The 17976-nt window shown below is 42.5% G+C and overlaps 1 long non-coding RNA gene across 1 annotated transcript; it reads left to right on the top strand.

Annotated features, from left to right (window-relative positions):
• The first annotated feature begins 2261 nt into the window (after positions 1 to 2261).
• Positions 2262 to 17962, top strand: LOC139627170 (uncharacterized). Its single transcript, XR_011692511.1, has 2 exons — positions 2262 to 2715; positions 15190 to 17962. It is a non-coding gene; the product is annotated as an uncharacterized lncRNA (long non-coding RNA).
• Positions 17963 to 17976: the final 14 nt, after the last annotated feature.

Below are 17976 nucleotides of genomic sequence, written 5' to 3'. Positions count from 1 at the left end.
GATGCGTCATTGTAACATTTTATACCCTAAAAAGTTGAGGAAGCTAAACTTTCAGCTTGAGCTCCAGCATGAACTTTTTTTAGACCATTTGAGAAATTACAGTTTATCCTCCATGGAGAGGAAAAAGGTTTGTTTGCTTAATCGTGAAAGCAAACAACAGAACATGTTGGGGAAAAGTAAATGGCATCTGGTCAGTGTTGTGTTGGCTCAAAAGGTTAATGAGGTGCGTGTTCGCTCAGAGGAGAGGAGACAATCATGCTCTTTACGGAAGAGGAGGTGTTGCACGCCCGAGGGGCCGCCATAATGACACCCCTCAGATCTCATTATCAGGCTTATTGATTGGTCATGGCCACCTGCCCCTCCACACACACACACACACACACACACACACACACACATAATCACAACCACAGATCCAAAATAAGAAAATATGAATTTTTCACTTGCATGCAGGAGGATTACACACACACAGATAAGTTTATACACATATTTGTTTCAGGTTAACAAGCTGGGAAAATTGTAGTCAACTTGCCAGATATGGGCTCTCTCCATTCACTGCCTCCTACACACACATACGTTGAAACAAACGCACCTGAGAAAGTCACACACCACATCTGTAATGTACTACATACAACCACACAGCCACTCCGTAGGGTATTGACACACACACACACACACACCTACAATTTAAAATACATGGACATTTTCAGTCACTGATGTGACGCTGCCATTTTGTTCCAAGAGAAAATTGCTTTAAATAAAATTAGCACAGTGATAATAGATGTACGTCCAGCTGGGTTGTCAAGGGTTTGAACACTCAGCTGTGTCAGCCCACACACCATCACCATCATGAAATGAACCAGCAGGGAATATGTGACATTGTTAAATAACATGCACTTTTAGGGAAAACTGCTCAGAAACTGGTACAATTATACACAGAAAATATGAGTCATTAAACATCAGCCTGGATTAGTTTGCTTTCATTCTTTCAGATTCTACCCTTCCACCAATTTCTGATGAAACACAGTAATGGAAACCACATTATGGTATACAGTAGATGCAATGGTTTGGTTACAGTTAGGTAAGAAGAGAAGAGGCGTTATTCAAATATTTCCAAATGGAGCATTCAATAAGCTCTTATTTATTGGCCAAAAATTTGTTCTTGGAAACCAGTTGACAATCCCCCAGGAATTACATAACTACTGTGGAGGTGAGTCTCTGAGGATCAAAAGAACTATAGTAATAAATCTAATTAAGGCCTCTCCCCACACATCACCCATCTGCCCCGGCTTTCTTGCTGCCATCTTCCACCTGCCGCAACACTTGAGCCCTGACCCGCTCCGCTGGCTCTACTGACACAGGCGAGGCGACTGGCAATAGTAGCACCTGGTAACGGGATGCAGGGATGACAGCAGGTGGCGCAGATTGCACAGATGCCACCACTGCCACCACTGCCACCCCCACATGGAAACCTCAGACTGGATGAGCAAGAAGAGGAAGCAGAGAACCTGGTTGAGTTTGGCCGGTTAAGAAATGGATGAAAGTGTGCAGGGAAGGCTTTGTGGAGAGGAACGAAGAGACGGGGTGGACCAATGTGATGAAAGAACTGAGAGGATGTGAAGTAATTTTTATGTTTTGATCTGAGATTTTTTTTTTCTGATTGTCTCACCCAGAAGAGCTCAGAATGGAGGTGGGAGTTCACTTCCTGAGTTGATTGACCTTCAGTGGCTATACTGTCTGTTTACCCAGTATGTCTGAAATCTGCCTTGTGCAGGAGCATGGAAAAAAAAGCTGGGACTCATGTGGCTTTAAACTCATTTCACGTGCATGCTTTTGCCCCTTTTACACACTTTTACATCTAAACTACATGTAAACAGCTTTCTGACATCTGCTTTTTTTTTTCTCAATCCGCGGGCAAAGTTTTCCATATGATAAGACGCACATTAGAAAGAGGAGGCGGTGATGTCACAAGCTGGCAGAGCCATTTGTGTGAAGTTACATTAACTGTGAGAGACTGTGAGAGTTTGGCCATTCCTGCACCACTTAGTGTAACAGGAGTGCACATAAAACATGGCTCATTATTGATATTCATTAGTTTTCAGGGAGGCACAGATAAATCACCTTCATTTTTCCCACATTACAGATGGTATCATAGGAATGCTGCATTTGGATTTTATCCAGGTCTGATCTGGGTTTCTACTGTTTAAAGAACGACTCAAGATATTATACAGTAATATAACAGGTCAATTATTTGTCAGTTAATGGCATCCTAGGGTGCACCTAATGGTGTGTCCGTAAAGACAATAGTGAGCTTATACAGGGAAGGCAATACACGTTCACTGTGCTGTAACAGACTAATATTAGTTTGATATCCTGCACCATTTGATATTTTATTGTTTCCCAATCAGGACACATTCAGTCAAGTACAGGTGTTTGTATGACTATAGGCGGTTGTGTTGTGTATGAATTATTTATTATTATTGTGTTGAGGCTACCTTTGTGATTGGCTGTGTGTCGTTGGGGAGGCCGGAGTGGGTGGGGAGCTTTAAGAGCCTCTGCCGGCTTCGTGTCTCCGAGCAAAGCGCCACTGAGCAGCAGCAGCAGAGGCAGCAGCAGGAGGAGCAGGAGGAGAGGGAGGACAGCCGAGCGCATCCCAAAGTTTGAGGCTGCAGCTCCTGACACAGCAGACTCAAGGGCCAGCGGGTGTGGAATCAGGTTTGTAGAATATTCTGGCAAATATTTGCAAACACGCAGTTTATCATGCATGTGTCCTAAAAATCAGCACAGTTAAAGTTCGATAAACCTGTATCGGACATTTATTAGAGTACAATGTCAAACACTGTCCACTATGACTTGCATGTCTTTTTTTGGTGCCGTTTAAATTTCGCTGCTGATGAGTTAAAAACTCCATCGTCGATTCCGGTATTATGTGTGTCAAACTTTAGAAGTTGTCCTCTCGGTACAGATGCTCTGTTCTCTTACAGCCCAGCCCAGTGTGCCAAATTACTATTAGCTGATCACAAGAGTCCCACTGCCAAAAAGCAGCAGTAAATGCCTCTGTTGGTTTGGAAATAAACAAGAGTAAATGCTAGAGATGGAGGCTTGATGAGGCAAACTTTTAAGTCCAAATAAAAATGCCACTGGAACATCCTTTCATTTTACCAAGGCACAATATGTACTGAACTAGATGATTGCTGTATCAGCTCAATGTATTTTCTCTTATGCTATTTCCTCAGAAATATTATTGGCTAAACTGTGTACCATATAGATTTATGTCTTTTCTGACAAATCGAATTACCTTCTAATGTTCATTTTTGTCAATATTAGATCAGAAGCAGAGAATAACATGACCTGACATGGCTTCTGAGAGTCTTTTTTTTTTTTTTTTTACCAAACCTGCTCACACTGATTCATTTGAAACCACGGCACCACCAGGTTACCACATCATGGACCAATGTGCCATGAAATTGCTATGACAGTACCAGTGTGGCAAGACAAAATTCCCTCTCTGCTTTTAGCCTCAAGCAAGCCACCTTCAGGAAATACAGACTAAATTATCATGCTGACATGGGGTGTATTTCTTTCCCTCTTAACACCCCAAAGGTCATTGGGGCAGCACAGATGCATACATCCTAAACAGCTAGTAGTACGCAAATGAATTTAATTTAGAACTGTCACTCATAGAAAAAAATCTAATTTCCCTCATAATGTGTTTTGAATTTCATTTGCTCTTTCAGGTTTACAATTGATGCTGATAGGAAAAATTCCATATGTGCTGTGTTGTCAGTGCATTACACTCTATCTGTGATCAACTCCCATTAGTTATTGTGTAATTTGATCCACTTCTTGCACGGAGGTGTGGGCTTTGGCCCATCCTGCACCTTATCATTTACCCACCACGGGGCTCTGAAATCTGTGCCAGGCGTTGGATGCACCGCAGCCTTCCTGGACTTCTCCATCTGTATTGTCTCATGTTACAGTGACAACTGCTGAATAATTAACTGTGTCTTGTTAACTGTAATGAATAAGCTGTGTTTTTTGGTATCTGGAATCTGATGTAGGTCTAGTGCTGTACTAAAACCAGTCTGAGCTTTCAGATTAAAATGTAAAGGATACCCACAGTGAGTAAGTAACAGTAACAAGTAATTGGCACAATCACCCAAGTATATAAAGCATGCCGCTAAGGGCTGGAGTTCAATCAGGTTAAAGGTCCCATATTGTACACTTTTCTGGTGCTTTATTTGAAGTCTTGAAATCCATAATAAGATATATTTGTCATTGTAAGCACCAAAAACCATCTCAATATAGTTTTAAATCTCCTCTCTCACACTTATCTCTGGAGCTTTAGCAAAGTTTCTAAGCCTCTCTTCTGATTGGCTGTTTTCTGAGCGATCCAGGTTGCATCCTACTAATGCACCTTGGTAAAACTGACACTGAAATGAGCCAAACAGATGGTCAAAGTTGGATTAAAATGCTTTGTTACTTCACAAAAAATAACTTTAGCCACTGGCCGCTGATATTATTATAAATGGGAAGGCTGTGCAGTGATATTTGGGCTTTAGGCAGCATTTCCTCCACATTTTTTGTCTTGCAGCTTGCAAACTCAGTAACAGAATGATCATTTGGTATTGTGTTGCTAATAAAAAAAATATAAAAAGACAAAAAAATAAAGGTTGGACAGTGGGTCTGTGTGCTGGGGGCAAGGTGGGCGTGGTGACTGTGTAGTGCTGGCTTGTTTTAAGGCACAGTTTCTGAATACTTGCTGAGTGAAATTTCTCCGTCGATTGAGCACTTTGAGAACCATTGTATGGTTCTCAGTTTTCACTTAAATGACACTGCAGCAAATGAATGAAACCCCTTAACAAACAGTGGCCAACCACTGGGCAAGGCATTACAAATTCTACAAATAGAACTATTTCAGAGTTTCCAAAAATAACAAACATGTAATGTTCAGCCTGAAGAACATTAAGGTTTCTTGATTTTTTTATATTTTCCTCAGTGTAAACATCATATAGCTTTACAGTAAGGCAATTTGAAAAAAAGAGGACTTCAGAAAATATTCGCAGTGCAGGGAAACGAAACAGGAAAAATGTTTGTCACAGGATTTTTAATCAAGTCATGAAAATTAGAACATACAATCTTTGACTACTTTGCTTTATTGACCACTCTCAATTTACCACTTCTGATAAATACACAGCACTCTGTGGTAATGCTAATTGGCAGGAAGCTGTCAGTGTCATCGTGTAATGAACTGTAATGAGAGGAGAGATGGAAAGGAAAGAGAAAACCCAGGTGGGTTTACCCACAAAGCCGTCCTCACACGCCTGTCAGGATATACAGTATTACATGGAGCACATTAGTGAATCAGGTTCTCCACCACACAGCCGTCTCGCTGTGTCACCGCCAATCTCTGTGATTGCGTTCGATATCTTATATCATTTACTCTCTATTGCTCACCAAGGTGGTTGCTTTATTACATTCTTCAGGCATCATTTAAAAGCAGCTGAGTGAGGAGGTACAGTCACTAAAGTGTCTTTGCAATATCGCTCTGATAGCCATAATTGTAATTTCATGCTGTAGTACGGTTCAGTTCTGAAATTGATTTTTCATGTGGAGCCATAGACCAAAAAAAAAATCACCTGTACATTTTGTGGTAACTTGGTGTATTGCCCTTGAAATAATTGCAATGTCACACTGAGCGTGATTCAATTTGGCAACATAGCACATAATGTGGCAACATAACACATAGGGTAATAAACACCCTATTTGAAGAGCCTCCTCCTGCTCATATGAACACAAAACCAGCAGGAAGGAGGAACGGCTTCTGAGGAGATGGAGCAGAGTCATCTTGGGTCTTCAACCTTGACAAGTAAGAGTGAGGCGATCCTCAAAGACGTAGCGGTTTTGATTTCCTGTTCGAGATCGCTCGTCAAATATTCATCAGCCCCATAATCTATAGCCCTCTGATAACTGACACGGGGTGCAGGATTTATTGTCTCACTGCTCCATCTCAGCTCAGAGATAGACCCCGAGACCCCAGAGCAGCTCCCTGCACGAGTCTATTAACTCGTCTGGAAACACTAGAAGAGGGAAAGGGATGACGCCAATTCACTCATTGGAATGAAATCTGCTGACGGACCATGAAGTAAAGAGTGCAGATAAGCTCTCCTTTCTTCTGCCCTAGATGTATTTGGCCTTACCTTTTCTGGTCTGTGAGGCTTTAGGGCCCCCCCATCTCCCCTCTCTGCACCCCACTGTAAGCTCGGTAATCAAATCAGCTGAACGGACTACCTTCCCTTCAGCAAGGTGATATGTCCGTGTCTTTGTGATGACTTTTCTTCTGTGTTTAATCCATGATTAGGAGTCCAACTGGTGGCTTCTATTGCAGTGGGGATCAGAGCAGTCAGCAGCTCCCTGCTGAGCAAAGTTATTTCAGCGTCACTGTTTGAATCAGCACTTTGCCATTGTTGAGTATTTAAAGCTCCTCTTATTTTTAAAAGGTGGACCGGATTTACTGGGCATTGCGCCCTGATATTGTATTTTCACATTCATGGGTGTGAGCCCATCTGTTACATGTTTTTACATCGCTGAGTGAAAAGCATTGTTTTACATCCTGGCTCGTTGTTATTTCCTTTTACCATCTACGACACAGTCTTTTAGTCAGTTTTTTAATGCTGGCTGTTAGCCCTGCCACCTTGGTTTTGAGCAAGTGTTGTGTGGGCAGGACATGTAATATATATATGGCCTTCATCGTGGGCCGGTTGACTGGCTGGCACAAGCTCTGTTCTGTCCCAGTGGACTTGACAGAATGGCTGCCTGATGGAAGGAAAGTGCTGTCTCCTGACTTTAAGAGTGCTGACATCTCCATATTGCCTTACCCCTCATACACCTCCCACTTCCATCCTCCCCAAATCTCATCTTTCTTTTTCTTTCTCTAACCTCTCAGATTTTTTTTTCTCTTCCTCTTACCTCCAGATGTATCTGATTGATGCCACCCGACCCTCTGTGTTCCCCGGGTAGCTGCAGACCTCTGCTGTGTCTGAATGCGTTCGTAAATCACAGGGATTACCATCCCGCTCTGCACCTTTCCTCCCTGCTTCTATCTTTTCTCTTGCTCTGTCGCCACTTCTCTTCTTGCCCATTCTTGTTCATCTCTTACCTCATCTTTCATCTGACCCCCTCTCACCTTGCCATTGGGTTTTTCCCAGTGCTGTGTTATGCTGTTAGCCATTGTGACAGCAGCAGGGGGTCTTTCAAGGTGAACTATAGGATTTGATTGGCCATGCCAGGTGCTCTTGTGCTCATTTATGTCCTCTTTCTGTCCTCTAAATTGCCCTCTTGTCTTGATTAATACACAATAATCCTTTCCCTTCTCTTTTTTTTACATAGTCTTACTATCTTAGTCACTCATGCACACTTTCATCCACTCACTGGTGACCTGCGACCAGTTGTGGACTGGTCTCTCTTCATCTTCATCATTGTGTGAATTAAATATAGGATGTAGGTGGATATGATTGGGCTGACATTTATTCACCCTGACTGGTGGTACGGGGGGATTTTTGGAGAAGGGGTGGGGGGTGGGGTGGGGTTCTGCGAGTGTTGTGAGGGAATGATGGAAGATGTGACAGTTGATTAAAGTGTTGGTGGTTAACAACAGAGAAAGGTACTTTCTTTTGCTGCCTGCCAGCAACCTAGCATCAGTGAGGTAGATGACTGGAAGCGACAAATGTGTCTCAGGGCTCTGCTGCCTTTGAGTTTGCCTTTTCCACCCCCACCCCCCACCCCCAAGGGCTTCATAACAGGAAAAAAAAACACATATAGCGCTTTGAGAGTCATGACTGGGTGAAATAAAATTTACAAACAGGTTTTCTCTTTTAGTGTATGCATTTAGTATTTTTTATTGTGTTTTTATAGCTGATAATATTCTCTGCCTGATATATGGAACAGGGCACAGCTGACACAGTGAATACCAGACATAACACTATAAGTTCTCAAATATGTGGTTTTTCAAATTTGAAGCAGTAGAATGTTTGTTTTTCTTGAAAATTACATAGTTTATGCAATCATGCAGATGGTAAGTTATCCAGTAGTTTAAGATGTTGGCATTTACAAAATGTTCACTTTTGAACCCTGTGAACAGTTTTTTCTACACATTATCCATCATTGTCAAATATAACGCTAAGCAGACTGTATACTGTACATAGATGTGTCCACATGCTATAACTCCATAAACCACCTACTGTATGAGTATGAAATATTTTAACTAATATTTATTTAATTTGGCTTTTAATTAATTTTCTCATATTTAACCATTCTTACTGGTTAAATTTTCATTTACACATTTTATCATCTACAGTCTTTCTATTGTCTAATGTCATTGTCCTCCTATTCACCCTTATTTTGTTGTACTACTTCATCTTTTATTTTAAAGCACTTCAAGCTACATCTCCTGTACAAAAAGTATTCTATAAATAAAGTGTATTATGATTATTATTATGTTTATTGCAGCATTCTTTGAGCTCCCACAGACCATTGTGCTATTTGTAACCTCGTTATAGTTTACACTGAAAGTTTGGTCTGTATATATTCTTGTCCATGTTGTCAAGGTATAATGGCTCAGTCGAGAAACACCCAACATATAGGTGGGGGCAAAGGACAGGATGCTATGGAGCACATATTGTGAGTCAAATTAGGACTCAGCCTGTTCTTTATTCTACCAGGATGCTCTACATGTGCAGCTATGACTATATGACCAGTCACAGGTTGTGTGTTGGGTGTGTGTCAGCACATCATTCTATGCGTGTGCCTCTGTGGGGGTTCTGCATAGCAGCAAATTAGTTTTCTGTGTCCATATATTGTATCCTGCTGTGATCCCAGTATTCTAGACAATTTAGACAAATGCATTTGCAAGTTTTGAATAGTCTTGATCAGCATCCAGCCCTGTTTCTCCACAGCGATGCAGGATCGACTCCCTCTGACTGTTCCCTGGTGGCAGTCAGACACACTGGTGCTTCAGGCTGCCAGCTAGAGTGACACAAACAACCAGGAGAGAGGGTGGACTTGATTGGAGACTAAATAGAAGGAAGCCCCCCTCCCTCCCCCACCTTCAGGCGGGATCCTGCTTGCCGTTGTTTAGAGAAACGTGCGGTCTGCCACGCAGCAGACAACTTTCAGCTGTGTCTAAATCTGGCCTTGTTCTATTTAGGTTAAAACAGTAAGCTTGACTTGTACAAAAAAATGAATACCAATCTATAATCTTGAATACTTTGAATATTGATGCAAAACTGACCTTGAAAAAACCTAAATACGCTGATAGAGAAAATGGACTGCATGTTCAGCTGGGGCTGGTGATAAAATGATAGATTGCAGGCAGCTTGGAAGATGGAATTGCTCAGCTGTATTGCTGCTGTGGAGAATCACAAAGGGCTTGTTTTGTCTCCTTGCTCCTTCATCTGTGTACAACTCAATTTGTCTTTCCTTCTATATCTTCATCCCTTGTTCATTTCTCCCGGTTCACCCCAATTTAAGTTTCTGTATGAGCTGAGGTTAAGACTTGCCACTTTTTCTCCTTAGAGACGCCCGACAGTGAGGTCCATACTTCAACCTGATGAGGAGTGGGCGGTGGGAAAGTATGTGTTTATGACGATAGACTGGCTCTTGGAGAATGCATCAATATAAAATGTATTGGCCTCTCTGTTGTGTCACTGTACCTTTGTGTTTTAAAAGGTCAGCAGTCTTGAATGCTTTCCACCCTCACAGCACTGCTTTCTCATTTGCATGTACGCTCAGTAAAAGAACAGGGTGCACTCTGTCTCTCTCAATGTGTCTTTATATCTGCCTCGCACACACAAACACACACCTTTTTTTTGTACATAAGCAATTGTGTATGCAGAGCAGAGTGACTGGCTGTGTTGGAAGAGCAGAATATTTAATTACCCAACTTTATCACCATTACTATAGCTACTGACTGTCTGCCAGCCTAATTATGACGGGAGCTATCTGAGGAGCTGGCTGGTCGTGAGCTGAGCTGAGAGCCAAGGGAAAGGAGAAACGGCTCCACAGACACTTTGTCTCTCTCAGCTGCTAAAAATACCTTTAAGGTGTTCATGTTTTGGTCTGTAAATTTGAATGTGGACGTTTACATATGTACAAACGTGTCGGTGCGTGTTTCCCTCGGAAGACAGCAAAGCAGCTGCTGAACTGTAGGTTAAGCTTCTCATGTTAAAGTTAGATAAGGTTGGTATTTGGAGGACGTTTTTGTTTTTGTGCACAGCTGAAGGTGACCTGGTCCCCATTGTTCTCATTAGCCACAGACACGCCGCAGATGGCAACTCCCCAAGGTGACGAATGAACCCTGACAAACACCCAGGAATCACCACAAAAAGAAAATCAAACATATCAATAAGGCTTAGTGATGGATGGCATCAGTGTATTGTGGGCCTCCCGCCATTTGACAATATGCATATGTGCAGTGTATGTGTATTGTATGAATGCTTTTTGTTTGTTTTGTAGACACCATTACTTTTCAAGTGATGTGAAGGGGGATACCCACCTGAGCCTGAGCATCAGCTCCCCTCTGCCTTCTCCTCAGGTCCACTTTATCTTTATAAGCAGCAAATTGGAAAGGGTTAATTCAATTCCCAGCAGGCTGTGGCTGAGACTGGGAACATTTACCGTTTCTCTCTCTTTTTTTTTTTGCTCTTGCCACTTGCTCTCTCTTTCCCTCTTTTCTCCCTTTGTCTTTGTTTCTAAAGTCTAATTACTTTTAGAGAGTGGCTTTACTCAGGCTATAAATAATGACAAATCAAGCCTGTCTCTGCACTGCACCTTGTGGAGGGAGCCTTGTCTTGGTTGCAGCAGGCCAGTGGTGGTTTGCTGTCCTCCTCTTAAGAATAGATGAGAAATTTGTGTGACTTTGAGGGGATGCATGAGGAGCAGACAGAACAGATAAGTCTATGTGGAAAAGATAATATCACATATTTCTGGAAATTTCTTTAAATCTGCATTGGGGTTTTCTCATGAAATCATAATGCATGATGTGTGTGTATATGTGTGTAGATGTGTGTGTATGTGCGGGTGCATGTGAGAGGCAGTGGGAGGTGGATGGGGGAGAGAAAAGGTGACACCCTGGTCACCTGAGAGGTAACTATATTATTTTCAGCTCCGTTCATTTCATTTACCCTGATGAGTTCTGTCAACGTTAGCTTGACCAATGGCTCCATGAGGAAGTGATGACAGTGGTGTAGAGTTTGTGTCTGTGAGTTGTGTAGAAACACACAACTCACAGACATCTTTCTATCTATATGCTGTATGTGTACTGTACTTGTATGTGCTTAGCCTATCTAAATGTAGAAATGCCTACTTCTGAGCCTCTGTGTGTGTGTGTGTGTGTGTGTGTGTGTGTGTGTGTGTGTGTGTGTGTGTGTGTGTGTTTGAATGTGAATGAAATACCGCTGGTGCACTTCAATGTGTGTGCATGTGTGAGAGAGGTGTCCATTTAAGGGCTTTTCGATGAAGACTGAGGAGTGTCCGCTTGGCTTCCCCTCATCTCAGGGGTCTCGTCGGTGCTTCGAGGAAGTGTGCTGGAGGAGAAACCGAGTGGGTGAGAACTAATGCGAGTCGAGCAAGACGAGGCTGATGGACGACAGAATGTGCGTGTTTCTGTGTGTGAGGAGTTGTGTATGTGAGTGAGTGTGTGAGGCTGATGGAGGGTGATGGTGGGAGTGAGACTTAACGAGGAGGAAAATAAGCTGAGCAATCTCTGTCTGTCCTCCCTCTACCTCCCAATGACTTATTCACACACTCACACACACACACACACACACACACACCCTGGAAGGCCATGACTGAACTGTCTGACCAAGGCTTGTTACAAATGCAGGAAATACAGTATCTTTGCAGTAAAATCCACCATTCTGTGAACAATATTTTCCACACTTGTAGCTATTAATGACTCCAGTTCATTGCTTAGATAAATCAATATACTACAACATTAGTAGTAATAGTATACCTGTTATTGCATAATATGATAAATTGCTCTATTTCAAAGAGAACAAATGCTTTCTCCCCCTCGTCCTTAGGTCCATTCCCTCTCTGTCTCAGTCTAGTTACCACCCTCTCTCTCAGTGATTAGCTGGTGAGAGATATTGGAAAAATGCTGCCACTAAATAATTACCGGTAGGATAGGATCAGATGAAAAGGCTATGTTTGTTCCTTTCAGCCGCCCCTCCCACATTCAAAATGGAAACCATCCCAGTGTGTGGGTTTCGTCAGTAATGGTCTTTTTTCTGTGTTTTTGCTCCCACTTGTGTTTCAAGTGTGTGTGTGTGTGTGTGTGTGAATATCTGCTGTATGTGTTAAATGCCTCTATGTTTGTGTGTGGGTGTGACAGAGAGAAAGAGTGGGCAGTTGACAATCTCAGCAGGATTAGACTGGTCTCTGAACCCTTTGTGTTTACATGTTACAATAGAGTTTTCTCTGTGCAGTGACCATCTGTTGTGGGTAGAGTTTAAAACTCAACCTCAATACGTTTTTAAATACAGATTAAAATGTAAGTGTATGTGAGAGTGTGTGAGAGAGAGAGTATCAAAAACTGTCATCACACAGGTATATTCAATGGTTGCCTTTTCTGAGGGATATGTGACCATGTACAAAGTGAGCTTGATTGACAGTTCTCTTACTCTGCCGTTAGTTTTGTTGCAGTTGTAAGGGTGGTAGAAGTTACACCGTATCATTCTTAGCTGTGATGAAGGATAATAACAGAAAATGACTAACATACGAACTAAGTAGGTGTACTTCATGCAAAACAACCTTTTTCACAGCGGATATTTTGACCTTGCATAGCAGTGAAAGCACAGCTCTAATTGATAACATTATAAATAACCACATTCCATTTCGGTGAACTAGTTCCAGGATCCTGCTATCGATGCTGGCTCACTACCATGGCTTATTGGGACACCTGATGTGCTTCTCCAGCTGTGACAGGTCAAAGTGTCTGCTGTGAGAAAGGTCTGTATCAAGGTTGTGTCTGAAATCACCTTTTATTTACTATTTAGTGCACTATATTTACCCTTTGCCATCTCATCTTAGTAGAATAGGAATTCCTGAATTCCATAAACATTCCTGTCATATTTTATCGATGGAAATATTACTCTTGTGCAACAAAAGGCCTGTTCCTGCACAGGAAACCTGACCAGAAGACTAGTTAACATGATTAATGTCATCAGCCTGTGTATACCTGTACACCTTCAACTGCAGCTTATTTAAGCAAAGGTTTTGGATGGCTGCTTGTATTAGTAAGCTGTGTTAACAAACAATGATGCACTAACAGATATATTTTGTTAAATGACTATAAAGTGTTTAAGTGTTTATATTCCTTAGAAGCATTAAAAAAATTCATTTGCAATGATAAACAGCTCAACCTTCTGGCTATCTTGGGTCTTGTTTGTATTGCCCCATCCTGTACCAAGCTGCCCCCTGACATTTATGTTGTTGAACAGTTTTGCAAAGGCCTGGCTTATCTTAAAACCAACCTTATGACAGCTTAGCAAATAGGAGGTCATTCTTAAAGCCACTGGCAAGTAAGAACATAAAAGAAGAGTTATGGAGTAACTGCTGAACAGAATTTCCCATAATAAGCCAAAGAATTTGGTTACATGTTTTGATTTTAAAACTATCAACACAAAAAAAAGTCTCACAGCAGCTGATAACAGTTTGAAAGCACTTCTGACCTGGAGCCGCAGATGTGTGACAGTGTCAGTTGTGATAGTGTCCTTGAAAACAGTTTCAAGGTTTTCTGACCTATTTTTGAGTTTCGCAACTCACATCACTCAGAGGCAGTGACAAGCACACACACAAACATACACTACACACGCACGCACACAAAAGTGCACATTCATTCACAGTGTGAGTGCCAACTCCCAGGTGTGTCATCCTGCCTCCGGCCTGAGTCTGGTGCACCACACACCCGGGAGACACTGGCTGATGAAGTAGCAGATAGAAAACCTTTGAACTAAACGCGACAGAGAGAGAGAGGCAGAGAGTGTATGGAAAAGGCATTTTGCCATGGTCATGCAGAGGAGAGTCAGTCCAGTTTGTGCCAGCAAACCTCTCCTCTCTCCTCTGTACTGCTGCCCGTCCACCACAGGAACTTCTGCTCTATTCATCCATCTTCACCTCCTCTGTCAACTTTCCTCATTTTCTTTTTATCTTCCACTGTTTTCTGTCCATCCCGTGTTCCTATTTTTATCTCGATACATTCAGTCACTTGTCTTTTTTTTAATCTATAAAAAGTTCTCTCTTCGTAAAGACAATAGCTAATTTATCATAAATTCAAATCTACCTTCGTCTCTGCACCTCTCTCCATTATCTCTCCTTAATAAATTAACTTAAAATTTAAAAGCACTTAGTATTAATGCCTCTTCCACCACCCCCCACCCCCCCACCCTCCCTCCGTGTCCTCTCACCTTTGTGTCTACCCTCCCACACACACACACAGACACACATGCACACACAGTGCTCTCCATATCTCTGTATCACGTTTGTCTAAGCAAATAGCCCTGTCACCACTATTCAGTCGGGTGAGCAGGTAAAAATGGTTTGTATATCGCATTTCCCCAATGATTTGAAACCTGGTCTGCCACAGGAGATGTGATTTTAGATAATTAATGAAGCTCCACAACACTTTGTCTCTCCGTCCATCATGTGAACAGATGAATGAAGGGGGTCAACAAGTGAACAAATGGGCCGCTGTAACAGTGCACTGACAAATGAGGGTGATGTAATGCGGTATCAGTGATTATAATCATGCATTCATTATTGCTAATGTGGCAGTAATGACACCATAATCAGCTTGCTAATTGAGTGTCATTACAGGGGATGCTGCTGCTGTGTTCTCACCACAGACGGCTAATGTCACTGTCACTATTACTTATTGAGCAGAGGGTCGTAATAATCACGTCATATGAGGAAATGAGGAAGGAATGACTTAATCTTCTCCTTATGGTCCACATTAGAAACGATGGAAAAGTTGCGCAATGCCTGTAGTTTTATTTGAGGGATATGACTGTGTACTGATGTTATATTGCTCAAATTAAATGTCCTCATTACAGTTTCATTAGTTAGTCATTAGTGAGATTTTTGGACAGTTATCTCAATGCTTTTCTAACCAGGTGGCTCTTATGCTTGCAGGTGGTGATTTATAAGGAGCTGCAGTGATTCTTTGGCTTAACCAGCAACATCTGGCGACACTAAGTCTGTTTATGTCCCTCTGTCATGTCGTGAAGACAGTTGGAAGGGCTGCCCTAAACAGATTCTGCCTTCAGTGGACTGAAGATTGAACTGGATGAAGCCACTTTTCTTTTTTCAACTGATAACTTAACCGACACAAACTCACCTTCGCAGAAGCTTCTAATTCATTTTCTACCTCTTGTTGCTTCTCTACTACTTGTCAAGAGAGTTTCTGAAGAGATCATCCCAAAGGGAAACAGTGAAAGGAACCTATTTCCCTACCTGCCAGCTCTGACCCACATCACGCTCCAACTGGCTGGGTTGAGGGGAAAAAAAGCATTTAGCAGGCAGCATCAGCAAAGGTGATGCACTGTTTTATATTCAGGGCCATTGATCCACTGACCTCCTGATCTAATTAGCCACACACAAACACGCACACATGTGCGTACACAGACAAACACCTGCTGTTGCTGGCCTCTGCAGATGCTTTGCATAGTCTGGTGTTTATAACACTTGTGTCTGGCTTTTATGTCAGTGACGCAACACCCAGACACACACTTAAACAGCTAGAGGAAGTCCATCTGCAAAGCATTAACACCCATAGAGAACTGACCTTCACTGTGATCACACACGTGTTTGTGTGTTTGCGTTATCAGGAGGCAGTGTAACATCCTGTCTGCTCTGCTTGAGAGTGAGAATGAGAGCTGATGTGGCAGAGTGGCACTGATAAATACTCAAAAAAAAAAAAAAAATTAGCTGCCTGAGGGTCGGCCACTCAAACTGGAAACCATAGAGCTTCATTAGACTGTTAAGTCGGTTTTTCAAAATGTGTGACGCTAAAAAGTAGTCCATTTTAATTGAGAAGTGCCTGTGTGTGCATGTATGTGTGTCTGTCACATTGTCAGAGCAGATTAGGGCCAGTTCTGTCTGGGTCATGTCACTGTGACTGACCTAGATTTGACAAAATAAACTGGCCACCGGGGGAAAACGTGTGTGCAAGTCCCGCTGTGATCATAATACACACACTTTTGACAGAATCTGCAGTCTTCTTACTTGTTAGCTACCTGCTAACTTAGGCTACCTAACCTCCTCACCCAACAAACAGGGTCTACGATATAAAACTGGTAAACTGCCTTTTTGTTTAGCCTCAAAATCAAACTCCCAGTCTCCTGTTTGGCCTCTGTCTCTCCGTTGCTCCTCATGAACGCCTTCCCTTCCTTCTCTGCACCTCCTCCCAACACACCAACCATCCAGTCAGTGTGTAAGCCCTGCCTTCGAGCCCCGTGGAGGATGAACGATGTGCCCACACTTGACTACGAGTTGCTGCTGTCCCCGGCCAGCTCCTCCCTCCCCGGCAGTCCTGGCGGTGGCAGCAGCAGCCCCCCTCTGGCCTTGGTTGGGGTGGACAATGAGCAGCGCACCGCCTTGGCTTTCGTAGGCCTCCTCATGCTATTCTTGGTCTTCCTGCTGGTCAGGTGCTTCAGGATCCTGCTGGACCCCTACAGCCGCATGCCTGCATCATCCTGGACTGACCACAAGGAGGGGCTGGAGAGGGGTCAGTTTGATTATGCACTGGTGTAGGGTGATGTGTCAACAGGGTGTGGAAGAGGGAATATTTCATTGTACACAGACAGGATCTTTTATAGCGTAGTCTAATTTAGAAGTGGAGATGGACCACAGTGCATAATATTGTGAATGCACTCTAGGAGGGAGGCTTACCTGGTTTATATCACAGAGCTGCAGTCTGTATACTGGTGTAAATATGATGTATAACAAGTCTTGTTCATCGAGAGCCACACCCTGCAAGCCAAACACTCACCCAAACTTGGATGTTTGACCATAAAGAAAACAGAAATAATGAGCTGCACAGCTGCCTTAACCTGACCTAATGTACAAGGCTAACATGCCGCCACATCACAACCTCACTTTAGGGCTAGGTTTTCCAAATCCCACCGCTTGTCAGATCACAACATAGTTTAGAACCTCAAAGCCACATTTTTGATGAGAACTCTCAACACGCAGAACACAGGCAGAACTTAAATGAAGGAGTTTACACTTAAGCAGATGCCCCTTTAATGAACCAAGGTCCATTACAAAGCATCCTTGAGTTAAGTGCTGACCAAGTAGCACAAATCCTCACATTTGTTTTGATTTTGGACACTGATCCTCGAGCAGCACTGCAGTTCCAGATGCTTTTTAAGGCCAGAGCAGGTAGTTTATGTCTCCATAAAATCTTCCGTGTATCTGTCCGTGTATGTTTTGTGTGTTACTGTGTCTATAACTGAGAAGCCATATTGAAACTGTATAATCTCTTATTACTGCAAGTAGAATTTGTCCTTTGCTTTAGTCAGCCTGCCAAGTGTGGTGATGAAGCAAACAGCAACCTTTAGGCAAAAAAAGCTTTATTTTTCTATTCCTGACTCGAGTTTGGGAGTCTCCTTTTTGCTATCTTTCTCTCCTTTTCCTCTTACTGTAACGACTAGATAGACTGTGGATTTTTGAGGTAGTCATGCAGCCACGTCTTAGAAGGGCGCAAAGCAGGTAGCTTTGCTTTTTTGTGTTTTGTAATTGCATATTTTTCTGACTATCTGCTTTGTTTTTGATACACTGCGTTGAATCGGTGAAAATAAAAAAAGATTTTCTTCTTCAATTAGTCTAATTTCCACTGAGAGCTGGACTGTGTGGAGGGTCCATATTGTTCATGTTGGGAATTAAATAAACTGATTACTACTTACTTGTCATCATGTG

This window comes from Trachinotus anak, unplaced genomic scaffold (genome assembly GCF_046630095.1).
Source record: "Trachinotus anak isolate AG129_WGS33_773 ecotype Australia unplaced genomic scaffold, CSIRO_AGI_Tana_v1 ptg000010l, whole genome shotgun sequence".
In the NCBI taxonomy this organism is placed as follows: domain Eukaryota; kingdom Metazoa; phylum Chordata; class Actinopteri; order Carangiformes; family Carangidae; genus Trachinotus; species Trachinotus anak.
The sequence above is the reverse complement of the archived record's forward strand: the minus strand, read 5'-3'. Positions and strand labels throughout refer to the sequence as shown.